We start from the raw sequence: 27,953 nt of genomic DNA, 5'->3' as shown, positions 1-27,953 counted from the left end.
AATTCTGGCAATCCTTGGCCCCACTTCCATCTAAATTTAAACCGATCGACTTTGACTCCACAGAGTCATGGATGAAGAACCCCATAATCCCTACAGGGAGTCTTAACTTCAGATCTCCCTGTGATCTAAGACTCTCACAGGAATCAATCCGGATCCAGACACTCACAAGTCCTTGCTCCACCAGCCCAAAAACCCAGACCAGTTTCAGAATTTACGTAACTTGTCGCATCACCTTTCCTCAAACAAGCAAGCAGTCTAGATATGCTATGTTAGCTGCATTAGGATATACGCCTCCCAACCCTGCATTTATTCTAAATCCTCAAAGTGTTGTAAACTTTAGGAATCAGGGGCTGATTTATCAAAGTACCCGGCTATCTACGGTCCTATGATAAGTTGTCTAACCAATCCTACTCTGCACATTAAACTTATTTGGTATACACGAAAAAGATGAAACGAAAAGATACGCATTGATTTAATCGATCGTTCTTGTCAAATGCAAACTATGACCAATGATGGATAGCTAAAAGTATTGCATAACAAACTTTCAAACATTCTTGAATGGACGACACGAGATTGCAATATTGGACAAGGGGCATGGTGGGTTTAGTAGAATAAAGGAGGACTTTCACTTTTGCGTGGTCACAGTACTCATACACACACGTGCTTAAAGAATGAGAAAATAAGTTTACAAAAACTCTGTCGAATTGGAAAAATTTTTTGACAAAGTTATGAAGAGTAGTGGAGTGCGAATGTGTGTTGTGTGAGTTTGTGTGTTGGTGAGGAGGGGGGGCTGATCTGATATAAAAATTCTAGATTGCACCCAAGAATGTAACCTGGCGTTATATTGCAGACATTGAATGTATTACTTGCTTAGAAAGGTACGCGGTATACATTTATGGTCTGGCCAGAAGTTCCCACATGCCTGTCAGTTTTAGATGGGATGTAAATTTGAAATATTCATGCGGACACGCACTTGGGCATTCCATATCAATCATACCACGACCTATAGTTATAAAGACCTTAAAGAAATCGATCTATTCAATAATTATGGATCGAATTTTATTTCACATGGTTGCTGAAATATGTATGCATGTAAATATGTATGGGTAGACACTCGGCTCATTTTTTGTCTGGATGACTATATTCATATAAATATGTATAATCATGAAAAAATAAGAGATGTCGTAAAATATAACTTTTTTGCAATATACGTCTAATCGAATCAAGCAAAAGTAGAAAACCGTGACTGTTTCTAAGGTCACTGAAAGAGAAAATAGAATATGCTTATATAGGAATAAAGGGGTTTCAAGATAAGTCTGTCAGCAAACGTCAGTCAACTTCTCTTTTCAAAACACCCAATTTCCCTTTTGAAACGTACCCAAGTTTATTGGAAACTCTAAGAATAATGCCTGTCACAGCTTGACCTTACAAGCCTTTATGAGTCTTAAAAAGTCAATCTATTTTGAGTGCAGACCGACAATAAGTATCATGCCACGCAGTTATAAATACGCACGTTTAGACTTTTGTTAAAAGCGTTTGAATATTGTTCCGCATTTTACTCACTGCTAGACAAAACCAAGTATTTATTTTCAATACAACTTATTTACTGTGCTACAAAAGTTTGTTTTCATTCTGTGTAAACACACTCGGATCATAACAAAACATCTTTGATCTATAAATAAATATCTGTTTGATTCAACAAACTTTTATGTTTCTACATCGAATATTCAACTTCTTTCCCCGAGCACAAACATATCAAACGTATGATGAATATTTGCAAACAAAACAGCAAAATAATTCTCTCAACGCCGTATTTTAAAGTTACAACTCGGCACAAGCATTTTACTCTGGCATCGTTTTACACATTCATTGCTCTGGCAGTAAATACACAACTTAAGCTGATTTGAGCTCAGTCTTTCACTCAATTTCAACACTGAATCTTAAACTCTCCAACATTTCATATTCAAACACTCGCTCACGTTCTGCTCGTTTTCTTACTACAAAGCGCGACACAGTCTGATGCTTCTCGAGCAGAGGGTTGAAGGATTGAGTGAGTGTGGGTTTTAGTAGATTATCATGTCTCATGTATTATCATTTTATCATCCACGACGAGGATCCGCAAATCCTTTCCTCGCACACTTCCACTCCTCCTCCTTTTGTCTTTGCAACCATAACATTGTCGTATTTATAAAATGGCACAATCTGAAGAAATAAAATAATCAGCACTTTGCTTGAAATATGCTTTCTCCTCCTCACACTAATTCATCGGGCTGGGCACCAGCAGGGCACAGTTCGTTCTTTCAATCAATGTTTACTCTGGCATAAGCCTTGCCAACTACCACACGAAATTAAGCATCTAAGCTAATCTATTTCCGTCGGACCAAGCATTCATACATCAAACCAACCGTGCCCAGATTTTCAGTTCGTTGAGTAGGCAGTCTCAAAGGAGTGGAATCTAGGCGCACTAAGTCCATCAAATAATGAAGGTACTCTGCGTTACTCATATTATCAAACGAACTAACGAAGAACAAAATCTCGTGGATACGTATGCAATGTGATGTCAATGTTAAAACGATAAAAACCTGCTAGAAATATATATGTATGCCATCATTTCTGTGCATATACAGATAGAAAATCGCTCTAATCAACTTTGTGGTTCAGAGTTAAAGAATTCCCTCCAGATTCAAACTCTGGGAATGTGTTTTGGGCTAAAATTTGGTTAGCACAACAGTGAATGAGTATTTATATATAGACAGGCAGACAACAACTTGCTATTGTTAAGCTCCGTGAACTGATTTCTCAAGTTCCTCTGAGGTTGGGCTAGACTTCTCGTGTTGTTCAGAGGGAGGGGAGACTTGGTTGGTTTTATTTGCTGGGCGAGCGTAGGGTTTGCTAGTTTGGCTTACTTGCCGCTTTAATGTGCTGCATTAGTGCCGCTGGTTTTAACAAAATCAGGAAGCGGGGAAAGGAAAAGGCCTCAGGTTCGGCAAGGAAGATGAGTCGGGTGATAAAGTTGGTCATTACATTTGGAGCACGTGGCTGGGATTTCTTGTTGAAAGCAAAGAGTATACATATCCAGTGTCTGAGACAATTCAAACTAAGGCCAAATCGGGGTATTGACTCTTTTTCCCCAGCATGACGATCCTATTTTGCAATGTGAAACGAGGAGAAGCCAGCCAACTTAGAATGCAGATGTAGAGATCGAGAACACCAAAAATAAAAGTGGATTCAGCCAATTCCGCCAAGCACAGTTCTTGATAGTCTTTGTATGGAAATGGATTAAGATTTCCAGCTCCTCTCTGATCTTGGGGTGCGAGTCGATGTCGCTTTTATTCGAATGAGCAAGAGTGTATAGAGACAAAGCTCTAACTGAGATCTATATACGGGCGGATTAAATTTGATCTACGGGCTTGATTAAAGACCCTTCTTTTTTTGCTGTACTGAAGGTTTCCATCAAAATTTGAATTCGTTGCACGACAAATATAGCTAACGATACATGGATATGAATCGCACTAGCGCCATTTGGAAGTAAAGCAATGCTCTGAAAGTATGTAGTAATGCATATGAAGCCACGCACCCGGTACAAGTGGTCACATTCTTGAAATTATCATAATGTACATACATATGCTTTAAATACAGTATCATGCCAAAATCACTAACTAAATTTGCACCGAACTGTAGAAAATTGGTCTTCATTTTGAAAATATTAATAAATTTGGTTCGTGAGTTACAAATAAATACATAAGAAAGGCCAGAAACTACATGCTTTCACTTGGATTCATTAGTGTTTTCCCTCCTGCTCCAGATTACCTTTGTTAAGTGAGAAAGTGAAACCAGTTGGGATTTGTATTTATCTAGTTAGAGAGATGACAAGCCCAACCCGATCCAGCCCTTCAAACAGCATCCTCAACAACAGTGAGTCTTCTTAAGCAAATGAATGCATAAACTTGTACAATACACGGGCTTCGAACAGCCAAGTTTATCATACAATATATCAAAGTAAATTTCCTTGGGGGAAACCGATTCCCTGCCAGAAGAGAAATTAAGTCTGGACTAACCAAATGAAAGCAAAACCAGTGTAAAGGAAAAATTGGTAATTATGAGAAACTGTAATCATGGAACGATACCCTCATCTTTATCCCGTACTCAACCTTTCTACACGTGCAACATGCTTGTTTACCATGCATACGTAGACCGCACTCCGCGGACTAAGTCGACAGGAAGGAAAACATTTCCAGCTTTGGTCTCACACTCTTCACCATCCATGACACGAACGAGGAGTTAAAATGTTTAAAAGTTTTGGTGAGACCATAACAACTCTGTTTTAAGGCACGTGGATACGAATGTACATAAACATAGACAAATTAAATAGACCACCTCCAGCTGTATCTGTCTGGCCTGCGGTTTGACATTGCACTGTTCGGCTCATTGCTTTCTCTTCCTCATCGCAAATGTAAATTTTGTGCTAATAGTAAATGATACCATTGCCGAAACTACGTAGCTCTCGAGTGCTGTAGACTTTCTAGTGCTAATTTGAACTCAATGGTGGTATCGCCAATGGGCAAGTCGAAATGAATACAAACTTGTGGGTTCTAAACCGTCTAATGAGAATGCTTGTTTGAGCCTTGTTAAGTTGTTTGTTGTGAAAGTGAGAAAACTTAATTTGATATTCGGCAAGCATGCTGAACTTCCCTTTACAATTGGGATATTATAATTGATGGAGCCAAATATTGCTAGTTTTGTTGTTTTCTAATTTCTAAGGGTTAGTCGAAAGTGTCCATGATTGTGTGCTAATGGCATGATTTGGCTTGATAGACCACGTCTCGGCCAATGTTTTGTTCCAAACGCTTTCACTTTTATGCAAAGTACACTTTTGTATTTCCTCGCAGCATCGAACTTTACTATTTGCCGAAGCATGTCATTATCTTTACATTTCGTGTTCAGCGCAGTCGTTACAGTTATTTGGTGCTTTATCCACTCGACGAATGACATAACAGACATGTTCACAGAGGGTTGAGAGTTGTGATAGGTATTTTTGGTTCCATAACTGCATTTGTCTCGCATGTTTACCTCGTTGAAAATGAAAGTTTTCTCTATTTCACCATCCTCACAATCTCCTTTTTATCTGTAATTTGACTCAATGGTAAGCAGATAAAAGCGAGGGAAATTCGCAGTGGAAAAGTTTAATGAAATCAGAAAAGCAGAGTATAAAGTTCCTATCATGTTTTAACTTTGTGTGTATTTAGATAAATACGTGAGGGCTGCATTGTTACGATAGAGTCCGTATCAGGCGAAAATGATTTGATGCGCCAGACAACAATAAACAAATAATCAAAAAAATCCTCATTTCGCATCAGTAGAAAAATGTTTGCGAACACACCGGAGGCAAAGTAGAAGGGGTTGTATGTACATTATAGTATTCGAGTGAGACTGACATTTCCATTTAAAATGTCTTAATACACCAACGTTTCCATTTCATGAATAAACTGACAGAATATTGGTTCGATTGAGATGTAAATTGAGTATGACTTGGTTCCTCCTTTCTTCATTTCATCTGCATACATACAGACACACACGCGGAACTACTCCTCGTACATATTCCTCATGTAGAAATAGCACATTTTTTATCTCTATTACAAATTTGAAGCCATCACATGATTCGGATTACACCTTCGTGACAAGATGAATGTCAGGAATTACAAAGAATAAAACGTAATCTTGTGTAATGTAGCAGATGTAACGGCGCAGAGAATTTCTAAAGCTTCAAAGTTACTAAATTCAAAGTGACATTCGCATTCTCCAAAGAGACGTCGTGATGAGTTGAGCAGTTGAAGTCGTTTCATATTAGAGTGGATTGAGGAAGCAGGGAGAAGGTGATGAGATAAATATGGTAGAAATTGAATGGATTTATAGAGACGAGGAAATTTCGACAAATTCAGAATTCTTATAGGCGTCTTCAGCCCTATTGTCAAAAGATAAGAGAGTTGCCATACCCAGCCACCTATAGCACAATCTCCTCCACCTTATTCACATCTCCGTCTTCCGTCCTCTTTTTCTCTCTCTCAGGGAAGTCCTGGAAATGGTGCCGGATGAAATGGCGAGGAAAGAGATTGGACGAGTCAAGAAAGAAGGAAACGTAATGCTTCCCCCACAAAGGAAATTATGCGCCCCTTTTCAGCGAAAATATCAAACAGCTTACGTGTAAAAAGTTTAAGTATTTCTCGGTTGAACGCATCAGAACTTTATGCGTATGCAGTCCGTGTTGATGATTTGTCTGTCAATAATACGATGTCATGCATAACGCAATAAATAAATTAATTCGTCCCTTATCAGTCTGGGCTGTGGAACTTTGATTAAATAGATTTACTAGTTAGGCAATGATGAAAGAATGAAGTGTATTTTTTTGCGAATACACGAACCTCAATAAAATATACATTCAGCAAAATAATTCCAGCATGGCGTGTCTTCTCAACGAGTATAATCGTAGTGAATTCTCGTCCACTCCCATTCCTTTCGGATGATGGAGAAAGCAAAAGTATTGGACGAGAAGAGAGGCAAACACTCATTGTCAGATTGGGAAAGCAGGAGAAGTGTGAGCTGTGAAAGTGAAAGAATTTCAGGAGAAAATACTTTTCTCCAGAGAGAGAACAAAGTTTGTCTTGCCGAGAGTCGTCGCCTTCTCGCGTACTTTCTCCAGGTCTGAAGCCAAGGTATGCATGCAGGCTGCAGCTGGTATGCGCTGGATTCAATCGGTCTCTGGATGGGTGGATATTACTATATTTCCACACCAATGTGAATTTCAGTGTTGTCTTAACTCACGCTAAATGCTTTGGGACTTCCTCCCACGAAACGTCTCGCTTCACTACCTTCTGCTTGAATTTCATCTCAAATTCGATTGACAAAAAATGGTTATACGAAAAGGGGGAAAATTTATATCAGCAATGAAACGTTTGATTTTAATGAATTTAGTAAATTAAAAAAAAATGACAATCGATTTTTTCATCTCTTTCGAATGAGTCACTCTGTTGCAAGATAATTTTGATCCCAAAATGAATCAGAGAGAAATACATAATTCAACCCAGAGCCTTTGTGTTGGAGTAAAGGTTAGAAGACGGTGAAGCAACGACCACAAGACTTTCTCCTCATCTGACTGAACGAATGTGCGAGCGAGGTGAAGAATTAGCAAGTTTTCCTCATTGTGGTTCATCTCCCAATCTCACATTATACACGAGCACTGGAATATCATCGTACCACCACCACCACATCCTCCTCATCTCGCTATATTTTTCGACACCATCTGTAAGTTTAGCGTGGAAGGAGAAGAAGCAGGCGTGTTGTGTAACGATGACGAGATTAATTCTCTCCACAAGCAAACTACCTCCCACCCACCCAAGTAAGCGTTTCCAACCCACAGGATAACCAGGCAGGATAACCAGCCAAGAGTTGCTCCTCTCTCTCTCCCTCCTCCGCTAAGCAAGCAAACGGATATACGTATGTATCTGGCTTTATTCTTGGTTGGTGGTTTATGACGGAGGACATGGTCGGTTGATGTATGCTCAGATTTCTCAACTCTCTGCCACTTCCTCATAAAGATTACTTGGCAAGAATCATAACCAACGCAACCCTACCGAAACCCTTTCGTACTTTCTCCGCTGCTTCTCTGTCTGTGGTGGCAGAATGAGAATGAGATTCCTCACATTTCATTTCATTACCCTTCTAGCCGCTTATTACGATTATCACCGTTTACATTCCGACTCCTTCCCCTCGTTGAATGGTGGGCGACACAAAAAGGATTTTTTGTGCAAGACCACAAAGTTGAGGAGAACAGACGTCAGAAAATATATAACTCGCACAATCTGCTTTCTAAATGCTTTACACATTATCGTCAATACAAGCATAAGTATTGTGGGAAAAGATGGATGATTTTTTTTGTGAGACAATGACATCTTTAACAAATTTGGTATTGCCTTGGATCTTGTCTATTGTTCTTCTTGGGATGATACGATTTGACCGAGGTGGTTTATGCAACAACAACAACAGAAGCGTCCAATTTATTTTGTGTACGTTTTGCGAGACGAGATTTTAGCAAAAAGAAAATCAATTTTGTCCTTGAATAAGACCAAAAAATGTTATACTGCTTTCTCCAAGCTTACAAACCCAATCCTTGTCGTGATAGTTTTCTGTGAGTTTGTTATTTATATGTTGCTTGCGGCTTTCACATACTTTATGTGAGTACAGAACTGAATTATACATTTCGTATCTAACACCCAAATATGTACTTACCAGCCAAGGCCTTATCTTTCGCATTACAAACGACTGAACACCACGCCATGTTATTTTTCTTAACAAGCCAAGAACGAAAATGACTATGATACATCCTTTTTTCCAGTCTGGAGCAAAATAATAAAGAATCTCGAGATAGAAAACAAGGCAATGAATTATATAGCTTAATTCATCACCATATAAATGTATCCGCCGTGTACTCAAGTCCTCAGCCACACAAATACGAGTAGTAGTTAGCACAATACAACTATTGATCATTGTGATTATTGTGGAATCTTCTCTATTGAATAAAGCTAAGGTCGTTACTTGGTAAACTCAGAAAATTGGTATCAGACAATGCTCCTGGTCGAGTGGTCAGTCAATGCATTTTTGTATTTAAGTTTAACTCTGGCTTTTATTTCTAGATAAATGGATTTTCGTGTTTTCTCCCAAGGCGCATTAAACTAACTCGTGTCGCTGTAGGAGGTTCCTAAGATGATGTTGATGTCTGATGTATTTCCTTTCTCTCCTCCCGAGAGAACTCTTAATAAGACTCTGAGTTTCTGGAGGATAGCGTTAATGGCAATCTGATGGAGCCCTCTCATAGTCATTTTATAGCCAAGAGGAGCAACCTCAGGAGAACTTTTTTCTTTTGATGATCATCCTAACCAACGCCATTTCTTCAACTTTCTCCTCTCCAATTATTTCACTACAAGGAAGACAACGCTATCGCTCCACCAAGGCAAACACAAACTCACAAACAAGATGATCTCGCACACATATATATCATGCCAATTGGGAAGGCGTGTCGCAATCTAAATGGGATTACGAGAAAGTGGTCGTTGGACATGCAGTTGTCTGTTTGTGGACAGTTCGTGATAGATTGAGGGTTAGTGGGATACGATGTGTTTATCAGCGAAGGTCAGCCAAGGAACCACTTTTCAGTTGGGTTGAAGAATTGCAATGCTAAATAAGCACACAATTAAAATGTTATATTTCCAAATTTTTTTTACAAATTATTAAAAAGATAAAATCTGTAAAAGAAATGTTGTTTTGTGAGGGCTCGCTGCATTTAAATCTCAACAAAGCCTAATGAGCGGAGGACCAGCATGAGCTTAACCAAACAAGACATTCGTCCTTTTCGAAGACGTTTCCTCTTTTAGTTAAATTAATCATTGTAACTCGAATGCAATCTATAGATTCGAGTTGCATACCTACATATCTGGCAAAGGAAGAACTAAGCCTTTGCTCAAAGAGATAGATTTCAGAGCTTTTTGCAAATCTACCTCGAAACTAAATTGAGCAAATTTCTGTTCAAGAGGGATTTCGCTGTGATGCTGAGAGGATTCAATCGCAATCACATCGAAATCACATAGAAAACTCCAAATTCTTACTTAGCTAAACTAACTTTATGCAATCTGTACTTTAGCTTTCATTGAAAAGTTGTTCTAATGGCCGCACTCTAGATTATCCATATCCGTCAACTGAAAACTATAACTGACTTTTGAATAGCCATGTAATGAACGTTTTTAGATATAGCGATAAAAGCTTGAAGCATGTTAGTAAGAAATAATAATTTTCATATAAATTAATCAGCTTTTATAACATAACTCGTATTTGTTACTTCTAGATACGTTGAAATATAGTTAGAACTTGAGAATACATGTCGTTTTTTTGTTTTTGAAAACAAGTGTGCACAATTATCCTTAGACTTGCTCAGACCTGAATTCAACACTCCATGAATTAAGTATAAGCAGTTTGCATAAAAGTAAAAGTTTCTACATAAAAAGTGCAGAGAAAATAGTTGACTGCATGCATGTATGTATTTGATGATGAATGTAGCATACCAGTGGGCCGATAATTCCAAGTTGTGCCGAAATCATGTATACGTAGGCAAAACTAGTATTCATGAGGCCTTCAACGGATTACATACATGTCGACTGACGAATAGCACAACAAAGTGGAGTGAGAGAAATGGCGAAACCTTCAGCAAATTCAACATCGCCAACCAACCCACTTTTTGCTTTCAAGTGTGTACTCATCCAAATCCAGCCAATTTTCGACTTTCTAGAGATCCGCCTGGTTGGTGACTCCTCATCTGGTCTAAAAGCCTTGGCAAGATGGTAAAGCTTGAGGGCGGCAGAGTGAGAGAGAAATTCTTAGAAATCCGGACTCCTGAGTGAACTGCATAGCTCCGTGGCAAAAGTGCGTTCCCCAATGCCAATGCCCACCACTGCTCCAATGATCAAACTTTTTCTACCCACTTTCTCCTCTTGCCCATGGAATTACCAGTTCTAAGATACTTACAGTTGCCCTTCTTTCCAGAAAAAAGTAAAAATATCAGCAATTAGACTTGATCGTTACGAGTTTAGTTTTACAGGTTCGCGCCTATGATGTATTAATTTGATTGGATTTTGCCGAATCAGAGCAGAAAAATTAATCGGTTATTAGAAATAAAAAAAATCTGTTTATGCATAAGGAAAATCATCGAGTTTTTTTTGTTTTATTGTAATCATAGATTTAAACTCGCCGAGTATCTAAAATGCAATGGTTGTTTTTAATCCTTCTGAGCACGGTTGCCTGAAACTCGCTGAATGGATGACAAGAGATCAAGAGAGTAAGTTGGAGAGGCGAAGAAGAATGCAGGCGGCTGAGAGGGAAAGTGTTGTGAAAGGACAAAAATTCAAATCTATGGCCCACAACACTACTATCCATCCTTCCACAGGAGCCATCACAATCACAAAAGACAAGATTTTGGTGTGGTTTGGTGTGGTCTTTGGAGTCAGAGATAAAGTTATGCTTGCTAACTCTTCTGGGAGCTTTTCACAATTTACGTGAATCCTCAATCCGTTTTCTTATTTTCCTCCACTTTCTCCTCCTCTTATCCTCCTCCGTTCGTGAATTTTTTCGAGATGGGGGAAGAAGACAGACATCAACCACTTTTAACTTTTGCATATATTTATCCAAGGCAGGAATGCATGCACGCGCGAGAATGTAATAATGTTGCAACACAATGGAGTATTCAGACAACATGCTTGACAAAGTTCATTCGCAATTTGATTTCTCCATCTCCGTCCACCAATTGCTTTATTGGAGCAATAACAACAACGGGCACAACTCATTTGAATCTCTTCACTTTCGCAAACGTGCCCGGCTTCGTGGAGTGTGCTCAACCACAATTTAAATTTGAAGCACGGAGCAGGAATGCTTGGTGAGGAGACTATAAATATATGCGGAGAAGATGTACATACGCTACGCACATATAATCGTGGAGACTTTCTGCGAGAAAGTGATATGTGTTTGAATGAATGAGTGAATGTCTCGTGCTCTCCACCACTCAAGTTCACTCGACTTTTTGAGAAAGTTCAAATTGAAGTGGATGGAAGCAACCGTCCGTTGCAATACATTACATTTCATGCTTGGTGATGTGATGTTATGAGATGTGATGCTAGATAAGATGAGATGTGCAACTTTTAAGGAGTCAGAATCGTCCTCTGAGGGACATATTCAGGAAGAAAGAGGAAAGTACGTACAAAAGTGGAGAATGTTCGCTGAGAAGCAGCACAAGGTGAAGTGCTTAAAGGAGAAAGCAGGTTGTGATACTTTTCGTGTGTATTATTCTTTTAGCCTTGGGCTGTAAGCATGGAAAATCTGGATTCTGATTAGAGCTCGAGAAATATCTGGAAGTTGTTTGTAAATAGGTCGCAATTTATTTTAGGGGAATAAGACATGGATGAAATTACAGCTCTGTGATGATAAAGAAATGGGTTTAAAGTTATTCACATTGTTGATGATTATGTTTATGCATCCATTCGCGTATGGCTTTTATACGTAACACCTCACCAAAAAGTTTTATCGGAAGTTGGGAAGAACTCCATTATCCTCGCTCAATACTACACTCTATCCATTCAACTTTTTCCATTTAAAGTTCAAGGTTTCTTACATCGCATCCTGTTTTTGTCTAAAAAATCTGAAAGTCAAATGTTATATATTTACATACTGAAAGTTAATGGTTTGAATAAAATGACGTTTACAATTTTACTACATACACGTATGAGCTACCTTTAAGGGATGCCTGGAACAGATATTCAGATGATTCAGTTGGCTTATCCATATATTCAATTCTACTTTTAAAATTCTCTTCCGACTCGCATAAAGTTTATTCCAGCGAGACAGGTATCGGGTTCATTATTCAACTTGTATCCAAAAATATCTATGCTCGACATTCTAATTAAAATTTCAAATTTCCAAAAAGCTTTTTCTACTATTTAAAGCCCTCCAACAACAAGTATCTCTGTTGGAAAAAAGAAGAACGATGATAAATTTGTCTCTCTTTTTTCGCATTTACATGCTTCGCCACACACCATATTCGAACGTTCGGATTTGGAGCGGAGAAAGGCGTAGAAGAGATAAACTGAAGGTGGAGACGAGGGAAAACTCTAGATTTTGAGCTAAAGTGAAGGGTGTCTTGGTTAGTTGCAGTGGCATACGACGCATTTGGATCGCAGAATTGAACGACGATAATAATAGTCAATTTTGTGGATCGAGTGAGAACTCAAAATCTGGGAATAAATGTATTGTGAAAATGTGAAAACAAGTGCATCCAATTCAATAATCGAATTATGTAATGCTCACAATGCTTGTCAGCCCCCCTTCAAGCTCTGCGTAGGCTGGCATGTTTGCAACAAGATCAAAGTAACCTTTGATTTTTCCAAGGAGCTTAAGAAAAAGTACGAATGTAACATTTGACTTTATCCCGGGCCAGATTATTGTAACAGTTATTTTCAAGTTATTTATTTATGTAAGTCATAAATTATTCAAGTACACTTTTATTACGGAATAGTCCTCTATGTGCATGTAAGTAGTTTGTGCTTTGATTTTCATGATTACATTATTGTTCAGCTAAAGCCTTCTTCGTAGTTTATGATTTCATCATCATGTGTTGAAATCGATTATCACCAAGAGTTAATAAAATTGACTAAATTGACCCATGATTACGAAAGCAACATCACGGAATATAGATGAATATATTATAAAATAAGTACACAAATAGTTTACTACCAAAGTTCTTGATAAAAATGCAGCATACAAACTGAGGAATTGTGATTTCAGAGTATGCAGCTCAAATGACGCAATTAACATATGTACAATGCAAAATTTATGATTCAAAAACTTTAATCTAAAGGGTTGATTAGGGCATAAGAAGAATTATATTATTTTATAAACTGATAATACAATTACTGCAAAATATATAAAAATTGTATGTGCATTGATTTTGCCATGTTTGTTAATTAAGCTCATTGAAATTCCATGTGATTATTTTTAATGAGTAGGAGGAAAAACTCATTAGGAAGATTCCATTCGAGTTTTGTCGCAAACTTGTGCTAATAGTGGAATTTCCGCTAGTTTCTAGTATTTATTTCCTCTGACAGGACAAGAGATACTGAAAGATAAAAGTGGCTTTGCTAGCTGCTGTCAGTTTGGAAGAAAGTTTAGGAAAGATAAAAAGTGCGAGTGGAATGGGCAGAGAGTAACCAAAAACCTGCAAATGGTCGGCCTGCATGGCGTGGGATTGGTTGGGAGTGCACAAAAAGCGATCCGAACCTTTTCAAGTGTTTCTCCCACTAACTTACAACATTTTAGCAAACACATATTTCTCTTCTGCAGCCTATTTATCGCTGGCTCGCAAGAGTAATTTGCCCCAGTCTCATCTCTCTAATCAATACTTTCACAAGGCTTCCACGCCAAAAAAGTCGAGTTAACCGTGTAGACGAGATCAACGCAGGCTGGCAACCCGATTTGCAAATTACTCCTATTAGAATCGTGACCCACTCATGCACTTCAATCACTCACGAGGAACAAATGACCAGATGTACTTGTATAACTCATGAGGACCGCTGCTAATCAAACCAAGTCCATCAGAGAATGTATTTTAAAAGCTCAGGAAAACAATAACACGATAGACTTTTACACCAACACTGCTTCCAATCAGTTTAGTGAGACATACAACCATCAAGTCTTATCAGACGTCCGAGAAGAATCCTTGGATATCAATTTACATTTGCTGCATTCCAGCGGCTACGAAAGCTTACTCGATACAATGTGGCTGCTTACTTGCTTAGTGGCTGCAGGAGAAAATGGCATCGTGAAAATCCTCATGCATGGTGGTGATGCCAAATGAAAGGGAAAGGGCAAGTCACGACACACCATTTCACCATTCACTTTCGTAACCCAGCTTATGTGGGTTTCCCTGCTTTTCCTACTTTGTCCGCCTGTCTCTCACTATCAACAATTTGGCCATCGACGCCACACTTTCTCCTTTTCGGGTGTAGCTTTTGCCTAGGCAAGTTCAGCCAAACGATATGAAACATTTTCAGGACAGCGAAATGCAATTAGGACGATTCGGAAGAAATAACAAAGTTTTTGCCATTTCCAACTTCCACCTTATTTCCGTTCCATCGTATCTACCTACGCAACATTACCTCGTATATGTATAACTGATCAGTAAACATATAATCTCTGTCTATGCTTTAGAAGGGAGTGTGAACGGTGGGTTAGTTGGGGAAATTAACTGCATAAAATATCGCAGAATAAATAATTCGACTTTGATATAATGTATTTATAATGGTGTCTTGTTTCATGATAGATACAGATAGGATTTACAGAGGGAAAGGGAAAGTATGGATGGTGCCATTTTCAGCCGCATGTAAAATATTAAACAAGACCGTCCATGTATTTCTTTTTACAAACCACTATTTGTCAAAACAAGTTAATCAGAATATTTTCGACGTCAAGCTTTTGAGTAAATTTTCTAATTTACTGAATCACATATATGTGCTAATATTTAAAGGTACCATTTTGTGTAATGAAAAAGTAGCAGCATTTGCAATTGGTGATTGACAAACAACCCTTCTTAGCTTACGAAAAGTAATTAGTCAAGGCATAATAAACGATCATGGCAACGGAAATATTTTGAAGAATTTTCAACGTCATGCTTCAAGTTTCCTTTGACATTTGAATGGGCGAGATTATTGAGGACGATGCCTACACACTGATAGCTAACCCGAAAACAACCTCATCATTTTCTTTTCTCCGTATACCTAAAACCGATGTATGCAAATATGTGTATAGTGGTTGAATACCAAGGTCCATCGAATGTACATACTCTGTCCTACTTTTGGAACGCTTTGTAATTTCGACATCAAACGAGAAAGGGAAGATGTGTTATTAGAAATCATCTTATAACAGGTTATTAGAATAAATGAGCTATCAGGTTGGTCATTTTATAGCGACACATTTGCCCAAAGTTGTGCCCTAAATGGGCCAAGATAATGAAAATAGTTGCCATTATAAGCACGGAACTGAGTATAAATTCCAAAACCTCATTTATCCCCTTAATTTCTTCATATTTCAACATGCACACCACGACGATATAATCAGAATTGATTACTTATGTATATAAAGTTTTAGATTTAAGCCAGTAAACGACGTCAAATCTTTAGATTTTGAACTCTTGCATACTTGAGCCAAGCTTTGTGGCCCATATGAAATGGTGGGCGGATTTTAGATCTCCCAGAAACTTGTGCAGTGCGAATAAACTTGTGCAAAGTTTTATAGAGTGCGGCTTACAAAGTCATAGGCAGCTATGATTAAATGACGTTTGATATGCACACACTTATCTATAGGGTAGACACCCCTTGAATTAGCTTTGGGTTAGTTTGGAGAAGAGCTCATTTACAGAAAATTTGAGATTTGCCAACGCGAGTATTGGTCTATTACACGAGCCTGAGGGTTCGTTCTCTACTTTTTGTTTTAAATGGCTATTGTTCGAAGGGACATTCATTTCAGGGAAAACCTAAATGTACATTTTGAATATTGATATATTTTATTCCATGAAAGTTCTTCTGTCGCACTGCAATGAAACTAACTGTCCTCAATGCAGAAGCACAATTTTGCTCAAGGGACAAAACTTTTCAATCATCAAAATATCCAGAGTTTCGCAACTGAAATCGCTGAAATTTGAGCACTTTGTAAATTAATTCATGCGTGTCATCCTGTCAACTGAGGCCACCGACTAAATGGCCATCCCGTCAAATAGAATCTTTAGTTAAGGCTCAAATACTTTAACGAACCCGAACTTTCACAAAAACCTGCGCACCCCTAACTAACTAACTACATATGCCTATGTACCCATAGGCATTATGCACATATATGTATGTACACCTGTACAGATACACAAGTGTATAATGTCGGCATAACAAGTTATTATCCTCACACGAGTCACACCACAATATTGCATGACATCATTTGCAACAAGAAATCTGAAATCTGAACAGCCATCAACATCATCTTAGGAATGAAATAAAACGATCTCGCATTAAACTTATGGCATACGAACGAACGAACGTATGATGGAAGCAAAGAAAGTGAAACATGTGAATGGAACAACTTACCAGAGCGTGTCCACAACCTTTTAGGTTACTCCATTTGTTCGTTTGAGAGAAATAAAGAACGTCCGGGAATGAATGGGAATGCGCGCTCTAGCGAGTAAATTGACAAATCAATAAACCCGCGAACTATAATAATTTAAATTTCTGAAAGCCCACTTCATTAGGGTCAATTTGGTATATCACTCTTAAATTTCAAAAATGGATAAGGGTAGAAGAAGCTTGTTTGAAAGGGAGCTGTTAGCAAAACGAGTGATGGAGTTCTACAACACGACAGCCAACCGAGACTCCAAGGTGACCTGGAACTTTTTTAAGCAGGAAGGAATTCCAAGTTCAAATGTGTATTCCTACATAAAAAAGTTCAAGGATTCCGAAAATGTGCAATTCAAGAAGCCAGCTGGTCGTCCGGCGAAGCTAGCGACCACTCGAGTGAAAAATAGAATTGAAAAAATTTTCAAAACCAAGCCATCAACGTCAGTAGCTGTAGCTGCCAGGAAAGTCAAAATTTCCAAAAGCTACCTGGGGGAAATTAAGGTCCATAAATTAGGAATCAAAGCAAGGACCAAAAAACCTGCACCAAATTACAAGCCCGTACAAGAAAGTCGGATCAAGGATTGCTGTCAAAAATTGTTGAAGAAAATGCGTGGAAAAGTAGTGATCCTGGATGACGAAACGTATGTTCCGGTTGACCCTTCAAATCTTCCAGGGCGTCATTTTTTTCATAGCTCGGATCCCTCTGAAGTGGCTTATGAAGAAAAAGTACGAAAAAAAGACAAATTTCCAAAGAAATATTGCATTTGGCAATGCATCTCCAGTCACGGACATGTATCAGACCCGGTAGTTCTCGAAGGGAATATCAATCAAGATATTTATCTGAAAAATTGCGTCAAGGCTGGATTGGAAGCATTTATTAATAGGTTTCACAAAAATGATAAAGTTTTGTTTTGGCCTGACCTCGCCACTTGTCACTATGCAAAGAAAGTGACCGAGTACCTCAGAAAGAAAAATATTGATTTCGTACCAAAAGATATCAACCCACCTAATGTACCCCAACTCCGCCCAATCGAAAAATTCTGGGCACGTTCTAAGTCAGTATACTCCCGGCTTCAAGATGTGCCTGACACCTTTCGAAAATTCAAAGGACGATGGAAGAAAATCACCTCGGAAGTGGCAAAAACTTCGGGAAAAAATTTAATGAAAAATCTTCGCAAGAAAATCGAACTAGTCGCCAACGGGGGTGTGGCGGCCTTAGCTATTAATTAAATTATGTAGGTACGTATTTGGTATTATACATATGCAAAAAGTTTAAAATTCCGATAACTCATTGTGATTTTATGACCACATTTTCAGACCATTCCCATTCATTCCCGGACGTTCTTTATGTAGGATGGAATGGCAAGAATTCACTCCATGAGTTCCAGAGTGCTCTCTAATAATACTCCAAAATGTCGGTAACGAATGTAATAGTCGCTCCAAATACCACATGGAGAAATCTACTACAACGCGTACATGGTGTAGTGTAACTGGGTGGAGAATTAAAGTGGTAGTTAAGTTACACAAAGGCACTGCAAAATTCTGCAACTTTCTATCCCATTTTATATAGAGGTTGAGTTTTATGACCTCACTACGCTTCTGTACAACATGATTGTTAACCCAGCAGCATTAGTTCAGTCAGAAAACAACCTGAGAGTTGCGAGTCGATGTAACTCTTCTTACGATGACCGCAAGCAGTCTAAACCGCAAGTGGCCGAAGAATTCTGGGAAGGGAGAGATACTTTCACTCACATCTTCAACGTGCCTGGAGATTCACACATCCTTGTCATAGATTATTACGATACTAGTTTGCACACGTAAGTGAATGAAGGGACATGAACATCAAGCACATCATTTTCTTCGTATGAGCTGCTGTTCAACTGTCTCGATAAACAATGTAGGGACATAAAAAAAATACACATATACGTATGAAAATATCTTTCATATTATATTTACAGGAACGAGGTTGACAAGTGGTCTGAAACGAGTGCTATTACTTTACTTTCTTAAATTGAGGATACAAATTTTATCAAAAAACTGATTGGAAAGTGGAAGCCTTGGTGGGTTGGTTGGTTGGAGTGAGTGAGTGAGGCTGTCTGAAGTATGAATGAATAAGGAGAATTTACGAGGCGAGGAATTTTATTGATATTGCATGCCAAGAGAATATACTAAACCAGAATAAGACAGCTACATATTATTTGGCTGGTCGTCGTCGTGGTCTGTGGTAGTTTCGCTGAGGTGACTCGGTCGAGTTTGGTGGCTAGAGTTTCGCTCTGTGTGCGGAGATATGTACAGATGGACATAAATCCCACTTTCACCCGCCTACTCCACTTGTAATGTGAAATGTAATGTGAGTTGTAAAATGCAGACAGTTAGTTGCAGATGAGATTGGCAATTTCTGGTCCACGGGTTGAAAATGGAAAGCAAGCAGAGCAGCAGCAACAGACGTTCCTCAAAAATGAGATTCTCGTGAAATCGTTCAAGCATAAAGGGGGAAACACCAGGTATGTGTGCGCCCTTAATAATGGCTGAATGTGTTCTAATAAAATCGCGAAATTGTATTTGACACTTAAATGACAACGGCTAAAATCGAATTCCTGTCCAACAATTCATACGTGTTCATATGTGTGCATTTCTAAGCTATTTATAATCCAAGTCTAGACTAACAATAAGTAGACACTGCGATTAGCGTTCCCGACACTGTTACTTTAATAATCAAGACTTCCATTATTGTAGATCCCAATATGAAATAATAACATGGAAAGTGAAAGATCAAAAATTTCTTAATTTTGAGGATTTGCAAGGGGTTATTTTAGAAAACATTTGTTCATAACGTGAGCCCTACATACTTATTTATACACCAACTTTCTCCATGTTTGCCAGGAAATAAGCTCCCGTGCCGGTTTAGAATAAGATGTCTCCGTTTAGAATATAAATCACCGTCTGCCATAAACAAGCCAAAAGCTGAAATATTTTGTCTCCTCGCCTCACATTCCAAGAGAAACAATATCTGGCATACATATGGATCAGGTTGGGTTGTTGGGTCACTGCTGTCTTTTCCATTTCACTCGCCATTCTGTACAGCAAGACAATCCTGCAGCACACTCCCACCACCACCACTCCAGAATTGCATGACATAACGTCTTCTTTCATCTCGGTGGAGTGGAGTGAATCTTATGCAAAGTGGATGAATGACACAGGTCTCTTCATTCTCCCAGAAACACACATTATTCTCCTTAACCCAGGACTGGCTCCATGTTTTTGTGAGCACCTTCGAGAGGTTTTAGACATTACTCGCTGGCTCAAATGGATATGCAGTTGTTATTCTTTTATTAACATACTCATGACATAAAATAATTTTATTTTTAACTCGGGGCTGAAACTATTTAACAAATGCGCAGACAGCCAATAAGTACAACCAACGATATGTATGTAATATGACGACCAAGAGCAATATTATAGCTCCGCTGTCCAGCCAAACAAAAAAATGGTATCCGTATCTGTCTGCCGAGTCGATAACTTGTCATAAAAACGCGGTCAGTAGCAAGGAACTGTGCACAATAAGTCTTAAATGACGAGAACAAGGGAGAAAGTTGGGAACAACTACGACAGAGTATCTAGAGGCCATTTTTGATCGTTCTAATATTTTAGATTTCCTCGAGTCTTTCAGGCGAAAAATAATAATTCTTACATTTCATAGAAACTTGTAACGTTTCACAAGAACAGGGTGGAAGTAAGGACGCACGCTACATAGTGGTTGAGAAAGTCCTACGTACGTGTATCCGTATATACTGCCCGACATGCAGTGGGCAGTAACTAACAACTAACGAGTTTATGCCCGCTACCACCAGCGAAACTGGACTACGTTGTACATTTTATTTTATTTCCTACACTCTTGCTACCAGAATTGGGCTGGTGTGCATCGTTCTTTGAGAATTCTAACATTGGCACCAACTATGGTCATTAAATACAGTCATATGGGGACATTGAATAACCACATTATGTGGATTTCTACATTGTTTCTGTACTTCCTACGAAGCAGAAAGCGCAGTAGTGTTGGCAATAAATACTTACTATTTTGAAATATGATTACTTTGTACGCAATGCGCGGTATCATATTTTATCTTTTTTCTTAGTATTATTTTACACATGTGACCATGAACGCTAACCAACACTGGAAGAAAGTGCGAAATTTTACACCGAAAAAGGCTCGGCGTGCGTGGGATCATATAATGCGTATACATATGCACGTATACATATACGTTTCTCTAGATTGGGTTGCAGTGGGGAAAAAAAGGTTGAGTAAAATCTGTCAGGTTTGTTTATGGCAAAATTCCCAAACTCTACAAAAGTGGTCCTTTCAACCGTTATAATTTGAACTACAAATGAAAGCTTGAAAAATAAAATCTGTTCAGACTTTAGCTAATCCCACGTAGCATATGCATGGTGAAGTTAGCATCTCTTTCAATATTATAGACAGTGTTTGAAATGGAAAGTTTGTAATTTCCGTGCTGTGCTTTAACAGGGCTGAAAAAGTAGGCAAGAAAAACAAAAACAAATGATATTAAATGCCCTCTCAACCAGCGCCATGGACGATATCATAACACAAAGTAAAATAACAATGGAATAAAATTCCATCTGCCAAGGCGGTCCCTAAAATGTTTTATGAATAATGAAAATTTTAATATTTAACTAACGAAATGATATATACAGCGTATCTTTACGGCATATCGCATTTTCATTTAATGTCTTTTCTCCAGTGTTTGCGTTTCCCTTGTAACGCAACTGACGTTATCTTTAAACCATTTGCTGGGATTATGCAACATACAAGGTTCCTCATTGGTTTCTTTCAAAAGACTCAAAGTGGCTGCTTTATTTCTTTATTACGAAAACTCGTCTCCATAAATAAATGAGTTATTCTTACACATGTTTACGATACGATGTGCAGCAATGGCAATTTCCGGTTTTAATTTCAGGCCATTGCTCCGGAACGAGTATCACGAAAAGGGCCTTAACGTGTATATCTGTACCTACATGAAATTTTAGAAGAATACAGGTAAAAAATTCCATCCTTGGTACAAATTAGAGTTTCTTACGTAATGATTCAAAACTGTCGTCCCATAATAGTGACACCTTGTTGAATTATAGTGCTCCATTTCAATTGCTGAGAAAATTGCGTCACACACACTGAACCAGATTGCAAAAGGGTCCTTCTAACGTTATTGTGCTAATTCTCCCTTGTGTTTGATGTTCGTGTCGAACAAGTGAAACAGCAGTTGTCAGTGTCTGACCGAGCAAATGATCAAAGTTTGAAGTTTGTAATAAGAGAAAGTTCGTGTTTGACAGGACACGCAAGGAAACTAAAGTCATGCCTTTCTGTTACATCAACCACTGAGAATAGCCCCGTTGGCAGTGCGATATCCAGTATCGCTCATCGGCCGCGCAGCTGAGTCTTTGCTATCTCTGCACTTGACGAGACTCCAACAATTTTGTATCCGCCGGATGATGATGAGACGACGACCATCGCGATTGGATTCGTATCATCTTGAACAAAAATCTGGAGCAAAACATGAAATGCATGATGAAGCTCTGTCCTTGTACATCTCAGTGACACACTCGCAGCATCGGGAGGATAAAACGCTCGCCCGTTTCGTATCACATTTTGCTCATTTCTTTCACCATCGCCAGAAACAGGGATGGAACGAAGATGCGTCCCCTTTCTTTCACACTTGGACGACATCAGATGGGGAAAAGAGCGTATCAAACTCAACTTTCTCTTTCAGTGCGTGTTAGTCCAATGAAATCGTGACGAGCCATGAATTGAAAATTGAATGCGAGTTGGACACAACCAAACTCAAAGTGCCAAAATCATTCACTCGCCTCAATATAAAATCGACGACACCGAAACTCAGGCTGCATGAGTGCGGATGCGAGTGCGGATCGAATCCCGCTGGCAGGCAAAAGATTCGTGTTACAAGCACCATCAGTTTTTAATATCCTCAAAGGACACTGGGTCATGAGTGTGAGTTGGATAAAATAAAGTAACGATATGAAACTAGTTCAACTAGTAGTGTGACGACTGCCTTTATTCAAAAGGAGTCGAGGGTTATTCCAATCTTCATGTCGAATTTCGATATTTTTCAGTCAGTCAGGATGTACGATCAGCTTAGCTCGTGTTATGTTATTCCATGTTGTGGCGGCCGTGCAACGGTTCCATGTCAAAATATAAGTCTTTCAAACCAACTACCACCTCGTACTCCTAGGGGATGTAAAGTACTGTTCTGTTCTTGTGGTGGTTCGAAAACGAGCCAAAGTGAGAAATCGAATCCACTATTGGAAATATATAAGAGCACTAGATCAAAGAAATGGTGGACCAACCATTACTCGAAGCAGGTCTCTGAGCAGGTCTCGCAGCAAATCCCTTCAGCCCAATTTTCTCCCATTGTAGCTGTCACGTGGTAGATATTTTCTAAAAGCCAAGTCACTATTCCGCTTCAACCATGCTTCCCACAGATGAAATATGAAATATTGAGAAAACATAAAACGAGATGAAATCGAATAAAACAGGAATACATTGGGTATTATGCCATCTCATTCGTGCTTTTACTGACACAGTTGCAATTCCATAACTATTATGCCCGGCTGTGTTGGCGAACCAGAATAGGAGTCATTTCAGATCGTAATATTTGGTAATTGTGAATAACCTTTATGTTACCATTCCTAATATTGTTCTTGGTGAGTGAACCTGCTTTGGCCTTTCAACCCAGTTTTATCGTATAGAATGGAACAACTTTGCACAGCAACAACAACGCTGATCGGAACTTTGGCCAACGCTGCATAACGAAATATCCTGTTGGCTATAAGGCAACAATAAGGCTCACAAGCAGATCATGATTTTCACAACAATTGACAGAGTACGGCAATACATGTTCCCAGCAACATATGACATCGACGAGGTCGAAATTACATTCGTGGAACCACCGAAATGAGGAAGGATGGAGTTCAGGAGTTTGCGAACTACCCAAAATAACAATAATAATATTGGCTATATATTACCTCGTTAATGTGGGTGCATAGACAGAGAGGAATCCCGGACAAAGGAAAACTACGACAAAGTTCACATTTCGCTGTAAATAATTTCTTTCGTCTACTTTATGCAACATAGCTCCATCGACTACTGGAGGGCATACGTTTGATCTGACTGAACCCGTCCGCACTCTCCATATTTCCATAACATAACTCTTCCAAGAATAATCGAGTCCTTCCCCGTCTCATTTCATGAAAAATGAAATATGTGTCACATTTCGCTTTCCACATAATATTTATCTTACATCGAGATCCGGACCCAGCGTTGAAATGCAGCAGGGAGAAATCAAATTCAAACTACGTACGTATAGCGGGGCTGCACACGGAGAGATACATATGGACCAGTCACCCAGTGGTGGTGAAAGCGGTGAAATTGAACACAACCAAGCAAGCGAAACATACAAGACACAGCTCAGATTAAATCAAACTCGTTCCAGACCTGAACCAGAAGAGAGAAGTGAAGCAAAAGAAGGAAAAAAGCGGAACCAGGATTTAATAGGAATTTGGACTTTGAGAAAAAATTCGATACATCCCAGCAAACAAGACACATACATGCATATCAATGAGCAGCTCACTGTTTCGTCCTCAATGACATGGACATACATATGCATGTCTTACGGCTAACATGGATGAAATAAAGGCCTAAATATTACTCTAATATATGCATTAAGCATATTGCACGACCCTTTTATCCACTCACTCATTAATAAAATTTCAATTTATAATGCACAAAGTTACCGACTTTATTGTTACCACTTGTTTGCCCTTTTGGTTGACTTTTAATTGCCGTATAAATAAATAAGTGCAAAGGAAAATTGCAGTAATTGAGTGCATTTTTTCACTACGACTCTTGTATTCCAGGTGATTATTCTCTTATAAATTCGCACGCATGTACTTATATACCACATAAATTGGCAAATGCCAGCAATTTGTGTTACGTATTTTTGAAATGTCGGGCGAGAAGAAAATAAAAAATGAGCTCATTCACGTCGACACTGGGAGTTTATTTATAGACATATTCGTATTCCAGACGAGAGTTTCGTTTGTCGACTTGATGTTTTGACAATTTGTGAATAGATATTTTTTTAGATAAAACTAACAAATAGTTAGTATTTTTAGTAACGATTCTCTAAATGATAAGGTGAGCTCGCTCACGAGTTTCGATGACGTATATCTAAAATCATACAGATTATTAAAAACTACGTATTGCAAAATAAATTTTTCCTAATTTAGAAAACTAATGGAGATCGACACGATCTCATCAACGTCTTGGCGTCAACAGGCCAACGACCCTTATAAACTATAGTTATACATATATGCAAAACCCTATTGTGGTGGTAGTAGTGACCTCCTACCTGTCAATGTCAATCAACTCCGCCCTGCTTGCGATATCAGAACGAGTGAACAAGTTTTCACAGAAACTGTGGTGCTACGTCGACTTCAAATTTTCGAATGCAGAAACCTCCAGCCCATTCTCATTTCAATTTCACCGCAAGAGGATAACAATAGGTTCTGCGATAGTCATCCTGTGGTTACGAATCGTGAAACAAAATGAATATGAATTGAATGGATTGAAACTTTCCTTTGCGTTAAACGAAGGATATCATGAATATCGCAAAAATAATAAATTATTGATTATCTTCCAGATTGATGCAGCCAATTTGTGTCCAATATCATTCATCCCAATGGCTTGACCAAGTTGAACTAGGCTTGATAAGACAAAATAATTTTCTGGCAGTGGTTTTCCCTCGTGGTGACTCGAACCAGTAAGAAATGTGGGGTTTGTCTGGTGCTGTGCTGATGAAGGGAGGCGAGAAGTAAAGTAGGCCAAGCAGTAGTAGTGGTGTCAAAGTGAAGGAAACCCAAGACCCCAAAATTCCGACACCACACTCCGCCTGAAAATGACTACAAATGGGGCTGGATAATGAAAGGACGACGTCCTTGAGCTGCTGCCTTTTCAAATAATAAATTCTGGTGACGAGAGACCAAGACAATTCTCGTAGCTGAATGCATACGAAAAATGCCTACTGCTCCACATACATATACCGATGTATAAATTCGACTGCCGAGATTTTGCCTAATTCCTCCAATCTTTCTTCCTCATAATTATCTGAGCAACTCAATAATGTTGGCCAAAAATTGGATGTGCGCCATGAATGGTCTTTTCTCTAAAATCAGGACATGGACAGTCCTGGAAGAGGGTGAGAAGCAAGGATTCAGCAAGAAAGCAATCATCACTAATCAAGTACATTTGGGACAAATGCACTGCCTGTTCCTGATGTGCTATCATTACTTACTCACTACCATTATTGTATTAGAAGACATCAAGTTGATGACAAAAGCAAAATACAAAAGAATGATGAAAGGTAAAAAAAGAGCTGCAATCAGACGATAGATGAAAGTGGCGAAAGCTCCAAGTTCGGGTCGAAAGTAGGATGACAAATGTTGTTTGTGCGTCTTCAACATGTGTTTTCATTCTTCTTAGTTTTTTATCGATTATAGTTCTTCTCAAGTAAATGACATCCATCATTTTTCTTCCCCACTCTCCAGGTGGGTGTGTCTACACTCGTGTATTGACACAGAGGCGTCTTCATCATACGTTTGCGAAAAAAATTCATACTTCCAGGACGCACGTATTCTTTTTTGAAAACATGTTCATCAATAACGAGGGCAAAAATTTCTTAAAACAAAAAATTTGATCTGGAAGGTAGTTGTATGCATTTATGGATATATTTTCGTACCGTTACACAATTACATCACACCTTGAGTACAAAGTCTATTGTTGTGTATGTACTCTGCATAATAATGGAACTAAGATATTGAGATAACTGCTAAGCTAGAAGGTGTATGTACACCAGTGTAGAGTTCGTACGGAAAGTTTATCATGACTTTTCCAACTTTTAAATTTCCGAGAATACGTTAATTAGATTAAGTATGCCAAGTGCAAAATGTGGACCTAAACCAATTTAATGCAGTAAGCGTGGCAGGTTTTTTTGTATGCCACTATCGTGCATACTTCTTGTTGTAAGTTGAATAAAATTTTCCTCGTACCCTTTTTGAAGTTGCTCAACAGCTAATGGCATAATTGGATGGTGATGTCGCTCTTAGCCAGGTTTAGGGAGTAACGTAGGAATCTCATCGTGAGAGTTTTGTGTTATGACTTTGGCTTACTATTAGAGAAAGCAATAACATTCAAGTATATGCACATATAGTCACCCAAACCCACCAAGAAGGCATATTAATGTTGTCGAGCTTCCTAAATGTACACAAGTTATATAGCTTATAGTCAACAGACGTATGTTCTTATGAGAAATAAGGTATTAAGAAAGAGTCTTCAATGTCTAAACTTTTAGTTTGCTTAGACTTTCCAAGATTGCTGCTGAAGTGTCACTCAGATTTTAACAAACATATACCTCAACATTTTGAAACAAAATATTGCTTCCAAAGTGATCCGTCTCCCTTGCATCATTTACCTTGGTTGAATCACTGCTAATGAATGGGTCCAAATGGGTTTTCAATGTTGAATTCTTCATGCTTAGAATTTTCAGTACAAAAGAAATCTGAAAAATTCAGGTTCCCAATTTCCAACTCCATAGTTACGTATAAATTGTACACGTCTCTGGGCAGGACGTCCATGCATTAGTAATATCCTCTTCAACTCGCTGTCAAGGGAAATAAGACAGTCGATACCGATAAAATAATAGGTGGAAGGGTTTCAGAGTAGTTACTATTAATAGTCAAACGTAGACAGCACTTTCCTTTTCGGCCTACAGTATCACCGACACTAGAGCGTAGTGTGTAGCTTAAGTATCCCTTGTTTCATGTGCGGTAAGGTGAATGAGTGACAATTGGACAGTCACTTAAATATGTAAGACTCGTACGAGTTATACATGGACGCAATATTTATGAGCCGCACACATAAATGATTCCAATGAGTGGGCAAAATAAATACCGACTTTTGCTAGTTCACAGAAAAGTGTCTTCGCTGCGGAAAATAATTGAAGAAGATTAAGTGATTAAGTGAGCAAACACTACGAGAATAAATCATAATTAAATCCCACACATATATTCTCAGATTTCGCTAAAAGTACTCAAGTTTCGGGTCACTTATTTCATTTAACAAGC

General features: G+C 38.6%; 1 pseudogene; it reads right to left on the bottom strand.

The window, feature by feature from the left end:
- LOC118437590 overlaps nt 1-27,953 on the bottom strand; it is an 84,789-nt pseudogene that overhangs the window by 53,896 nt on the left and 2,940 nt on the right.

Source organism: Folsomia candida, unplaced genomic scaffold (assembly GCF_002217175.1).
Source record: "Folsomia candida strain VU population unplaced genomic scaffold, ASM221717v1 Fcan01_Sc001, whole genome shotgun sequence".
Lineage (NCBI taxonomy): Eukaryota > Metazoa > Arthropoda > Collembola > Entomobryomorpha > Isotomidae > Folsomia > Folsomia candida.
This window is presented reverse-complemented; position numbering and strand designations above follow the sequence as displayed.